Source organism: Mastomys coucha, unplaced genomic scaffold (assembly GCF_008632895.1).
Source record: "Mastomys coucha isolate ucsf_1 unplaced genomic scaffold, UCSF_Mcou_1 pScaffold9, whole genome shotgun sequence".
NCBI lineage: Eukaryota > Metazoa > Chordata > Mammalia > Rodentia > Muridae > Mastomys > Mastomys coucha.
The window spans coordinates 76,375,017-76,381,123 of NW_022196915.1; the positions used below are offsets into that span (position 1 = coordinate 76,375,017).

General features: G+C 36.7%; 1 non-coding gene across 1 annotated transcript; it reads right to left on the reverse strand.

Moving 5' to 3' along the window:
* Nucleotides 1-399: 399 nt before the first annotated feature.
* Nucleotides 400-506, reverse strand: LOC116085454. The gene has a single exon (XR_004116562.1). It is a non-coding gene; the product is annotated as a U6 spliceosomal RNA (small nuclear RNA).
* Between the last annotated feature and the right edge of the window lie 5,601 nt (nt 507-6,107).

Consider the following 6,107-nt stretch of genomic DNA (forward strand, 5'->3'; position numbering starts at 1 on the left):
GATGTGTCCTGGGTTCTGTTTCTAGGTTGAGTAGATGTGTGCATGTTGCTTCTCTCCAGGAAAAGTCTCCCATTGATGACTGACTTGGCCATCCTCTGCTATAAGCATGCTACTGGAGCCATGAGTCGCCCCATGTGAACTCTTTGGTTGGAGTTTTAGTCCCTGGGAGCTCTGAGGGTACTAGTTAGTTCATATTGTTGTTTATCCTAAGAGGCTGCAAACCCTTCAGCTCCTTGGGTTCTTTCTCTAGATCCTTCATTGGGGACCCTGTATTCAGTCCAATGGATTGCTGTGAGCCTCTACTTCTATATTAGTTTGGTACTGTCAGAGCCTCTCAGGAGACAACTATATCAGGCTCCTGTCATCCAGCACTTGCTGGCATCCACAATAGTGTCTAGAAAAAATATGGAACGCTTCACGAATTTGCGTGTTCTCCTTGCACAGGGCCCATGCTAATCTTCTTTGAATTGTTCCCATTTTAGTATATGTGCTGCCAAAGCCAGCAAGGCTTTTGTATCTTTTAGGATGGTGTCATTTGACTTTGAATGACTGCCTTTATTTCCTTATGGATGATATGTTTATGTAGATTGCTTACCTGATTTGATTTAACTTTGATAACTGGAATTTATCAAGAAAATTGTCTATTTCTTTTATATTTTCCAATTTTGTGGCATACAGTCTTTTGAAGTAAGAGCTAATGATTCTATGCATTCACTTAGGGTCTACTGTTAGTACCCCGTCTCATTTCTAACTTTATTAATTTGGATAATTGTTCTCTGTCTTTTAGTTATTTTAGCTAACTGTTTGTTAATCTTATGGATTTTCTCAAACCAAAGTCTTTTGTTATTGTTGTCGTTATTGTTGATGATTCTTTGTATTGTTCTCTTTGTTCTTATTTTATTGATTTCATTCTTGAGTTTGATTATTCCCTACAGTCTACTACTTTTGGGTGTGTTTGCCACTTTTTCATCTAGAGGTTTCGGGTGTGCTTTTAAATTGCTAACATAAGATCTCTCTATTTTCTGTATGAGGTCACTTAGCACCATGAACTTTCCTTTTTAGCATTGTTTTCATTGTGTTTCATAAATTTGGGTATGTTGTACGTTCATTTTCAAGAAAGATTTTCCTGCATACAAGAAACCCATATCAATGTCAAAAACAGCTACTACCTCAGAGTAAAAGGCTGAAAAAATATTTCCAAGCAAATAGTCCCAAGAAACAAGGTGAGGTAGCCTTTCTAAGATCAAATAAAATTGACTTTCAACCAAGAGTTATCAAAAATGATAAGGAAGGACACTTCATACTCATCAAAGGAAAGAAATCTACCAAGATGAACTCTCAATTCTCAATATCTATGCTCCAAATCCAAGGGCACCCACATTCATAAAAGAAACTTTACTAAAGCTAAAAGCACACATTTCACAGACACAATAATAGTGGGCAACTTCAACACTTCAATCTCATCATGGAAACCACAATCAAAATAGAGACATAGTGAAACTAACAGAAGTTATGAACCAAATGAATTTAACAGATATCTACTGAACATTTCATCCTAAAAAATGAATATACCCTCTTCTCAGCACTTCATGGCACTTTCTCCAAAAACTGGCCATATAAGTGGTCACAAAACAGGCCTCAATAGACACAAACAGATTTAAATAATCCCATGCATCCTATCAGATCACCACATATTTAGGCTTGTCTTCAATAACAAGTAAAACAATAGAAAGCCCACATACACATGGAAGCAGAACAATGTTCTCCTCAATGATAACCTGGTCAAGGAAGAAATAAAAAAATAAAAACTTTTTAGAATTCAATGAACATGAAGTCACATCATAGCCAAACTTATGGGACACAATGGAAAGAGTGGTAAGATGAAAATTCATAGCTCTAAGTACCTCCAGTAAGAAACTGGAGAGGCAGACACTAGCAGCTTGACAGCACATCTGAAAGCTCTACAAGAAAAAGAAGCAACTACACCCAAGAGGAGTAGATGGAAGGAAATACTCAAACTCAGAGATGAAATCAAAAAAGTAGAAAAAAAAATAACTATACAAAGAATCAACTAAGCCAGGAGCTGGATCTTTGAGAAAATCAACAAGGTAGATAAACCTTTAGCTAGATTAACCAGAGAGCACAGAGACAGTATCCAAACCACCAAAATCAAAATGAAAAGGGAGATATAACTACAGAAACCAGGGAAATCCATAAAATCATTAGCTCCTACTACAAAAGCCTATATTCAACAAAACTGGAAAATCTGAATGAAATGGACAATTTTCTAGACAGATACCAAATACCTAAGTTAAATCAGGATCAAATAAACTATCTAAGCAGTCCTGTAAGCCCTAAAAAATGGAAGCAGTCATTAATAGTTTCTCAACCAAAAATAGCCCAAGTCCAGATGGGATTTAGTACACAATTCTTTCAGACCTTCAAAGAACACCTAATACCAATATTCTTCAAATCACAATTATATTTATACCTAAACTACAGAAAGACCTAACAAAGAAAGAGAACTTTTTACAAGTTTCCCTTGTGAATATCAATGCAAAAAAATTACTGAATCGCCAGGCGGTGGTGGTGCACACCTTTAATCCCAGCACTTGGGAGGCAGAGGCAGGAGGATTTCTGAGGTCTAGGCCAGCCTGGACTACAGAGTGAGTTCCAGGACAGCCAAGGCTACACAGAGAAACCCTGTCTTGAAAAAAACCAAAAAAAAAAAAATTACTGAGTAAAATTCTTGCAAACTGAATTCAAGAACACATCAAAACAATCATCCATCATCATCAAGTAGGCTTCACACCAGGGATGCAGGGGGAGTTCAATATACCAAGATGTGTTAATGTGCTCCACTATATAAACAAACTAAGATTAAAAAAACATGTGATCATTTCATTAGATGCTGGGAAAACAAAATAGAACACCCCTTCATGATAAAAGTCTTGGAAAGATCTGGAATTCAAGGCCAATACATAAACATGGTAAAAGCAATACACAACAAAACAATAGCCAAAAACAAAGTAAGTGGTGAGAAATTAGAAGCAATTCCACTAAAATCAGGGACTAGACAAAGCTGTCCACTGTCTCCCTACCTATTCAACAGAGTACTAGAAATCCTAGCCAGAGCAATTAGACAACAAAGAAGGTTAAATGGATACACATTGGAAAGGAAGAAGTCAAAATATCACTATTTGCAGATGACATGATAGTGTATTTAAGACCCAAGAAATTCCACCAGAGAACTCCTAAACCTGATAAAAAATTAAGCAAAGTGGTTGGATATAAAATTAACTCAAAAAAATCAGTAGTCTTTTTATACTCAAAGGATAAACAGGCTAAGAAAGAAATTAGGAAATGACACCCTTCATAGTAGTCACAAATAATATAATATACCTTGCTGTGACTCGAACCAGAAAGTAAAATATTTTTATGACAAATCTCTGAAGAAATCAAAGAAGATCTCATAAGTTGGAAAGTTCTCCCATACTCTTGGATTTGCAGGAATAATATAGTAAAAGTGATCTTCTTTCTTAATGCAAACTACCTATTCAATGCAATCCTCATCAAAATTCTATCTCAATTCTTCACAGAGTCAGAAAAAACAAATTTTCAAATTCATCTGGAATAACAAAAAAATCACAGGATAGTAAAGACTATTCTCAACAATAAAAGAACTTCTGGGGAAAATCACCATTCCTGACCTCAAGCTATATCACAGAGCAATAGTGACAAAAACTGCATGGTATTGGTACAGAGACAGACAGGTAGAAAAATGTAACAGAATTGAAGACCCAGAAATGAGCCTACACAACTATGGTCACTTGACCTTTGACAAAGGAGCTGAAACCATCCAGTGGAAAAAAGACCCAATTTTCAACAAATGGTTCTGGTTCAACTGGCAGGCAACATGTAGAAAAATTCAAATCGATCCATTCTTAGGTCCTTGTAACAAACTCAAGTGGATCAAGGACTACACTAAAAGGAGATACACTGAAACTAATTGCAGAGAAAGTGGGGAAGATCCTTGAACACATGGGCACAGGGAAAAAATTATTGGACAGATCAACAATCAATGGTTCTGCTCTAAGATCAACAATTGACAACTGAGACCTCATAAAATTGCAAAGCTTCTGTAAGGCAAAGGAAACTGTCAATAGGACAAAACAGCAACCAACAGTCTGGGACAAGTTCTTTACCAACCTACATTTGATAGAGGGCTAATATCCAATATATACAAGAAGTTAGACTCCAGAGAACCAAATAACCCTATTAAAAATGGAGTACAGAGCTAAAGAAAGAATTCTCAACTGAGGAATCTAAAATAGATGAGAAGCACCTAAAGAAATGTTCAACATCCTTAGTCAGCTGGAATATGAAAATCAGCACAAGCCTGAGATTCTATCTCACATCAGTCAGAGTTTTGATCATCAGAGATCAAAAACTCAGGTTGTATCAGCTGTTAGCAAGGATGTGGAGAAAGAAGAACACTCTTACATTGTTGGTAAGATTGCAAGCTGGTAGAACCACTCTGGAAGTCAGTCTGGCAGTTCTTCAGAAAACTGGACATCGCATATACCGAGAAGATGCTCCAACATGTAATGAAGACACATGCTCCACTATGTTCATATAACCTTATTTATAATAGCCAAAAGCTGAAAATAACTGACATGTCCCTTAACAGAGGAATGGATACAGAAAATGTGGTATATTTACACAATGGAGCTATTTTACTCAGTTATTAAAAACAATGAATTCATGAAATTCTTAGGCAAATGGATGGAATTAGAAATATCATCCTGAGTGAGGTAACCCAATCACAAAAGAACACACAAGGTATGCACTCACTGATAAGTGGATATTAGCTCAAATGCTCCCAATACCCAAAATAAAATTCATAGACCATGTTAAGATCAAGAATAAGGAAGACCATAGTGTAGACACTTTGGTCCTTCTTTGAAGAAGGAAACAAAAATATCCACAGGAGGAGATACAGAGACAAAGTTTGGAAAATAGACTGAAGGAAAGGCCATCCAGAGGATGGCCAAACCTGGGGATTCATCCCATATAGTTACCAAACCCAGACACTATTGTGGATGTCAAGAAGTGCTTGCTGACAGGAGACTGATATTGCTGTCTCCTGAGAGGCTGTACCTTAGCCTGACAAATACAGACATGGATGCTTGAAGCCAACCATTGGACTGAGCACGGATTCCCATTTGGAGGAGTTAGAGAAAGTACTGAAGTTGCTGAAGTGCAACTCCCACAGGAAGACCAGCAATATCAATCAATAAGACTCTCCAGAGCTCCAAAGGACTAATCCACCAACCAAAGAGTATACATGGAGTGTCCCATGTCTCCATATGTATTATAGAATGGCCTTGTAGGACATCAATGGGAGAAGGGGCCCTTGGTCCTGCAAAGGCCCAATTCCCCAGTCTAGGGGATTGCCAGCATGATGAGTTGGGAGGAGGAGCAATCTCATAGAAGCAGGGGGAGGGGAGGAGATAGGGGCTTTCTTTTTCTTACGTTTGATTTTTTTTTTTTTTTTTTGTATCCTGAATGCTTGGTTTTGCTTTATATTATATTCTGTCGTTATCCATTATATGTATGTCTGTTTGTTTTCTGAGGAGAGATAGAAAAGAATGCAGACTCTAATAGAAACTGAAGTGAAAAGAAGCTGAGTGGAGGGAAGAGAAACTGTGATCAAGATATATTTTTCAAAAAAAAATATTTTCAAAAATGAAAGAAGGAAAAAAATGAAAGAAAATTGCAGGTCAATATGATCTGCCGTTAAGGTATCTCACAAGGTGTTATTTCCAAGTCACTTTACTAACGTCTAGTGAGTTTATGTGCTATGCTACAAGGTTAAAATTTTGGGGCACACTGTTATAGGCTTTGTATTTAGACTCTACACTGGCAATGATTTCCTGCTATTTTCATTTTTTCATAGAAATATACTGAATTAAAATAATTAAGATTTTTGTGTCATTTAAGGCAAAGAATCACAGCTAATAGAGCACTACTCTCTTCGTTTACATTCTTCTCATTTTGATAATAAGCCAAACTTATTCCTAAATTTTCACCCAACTATAACTATG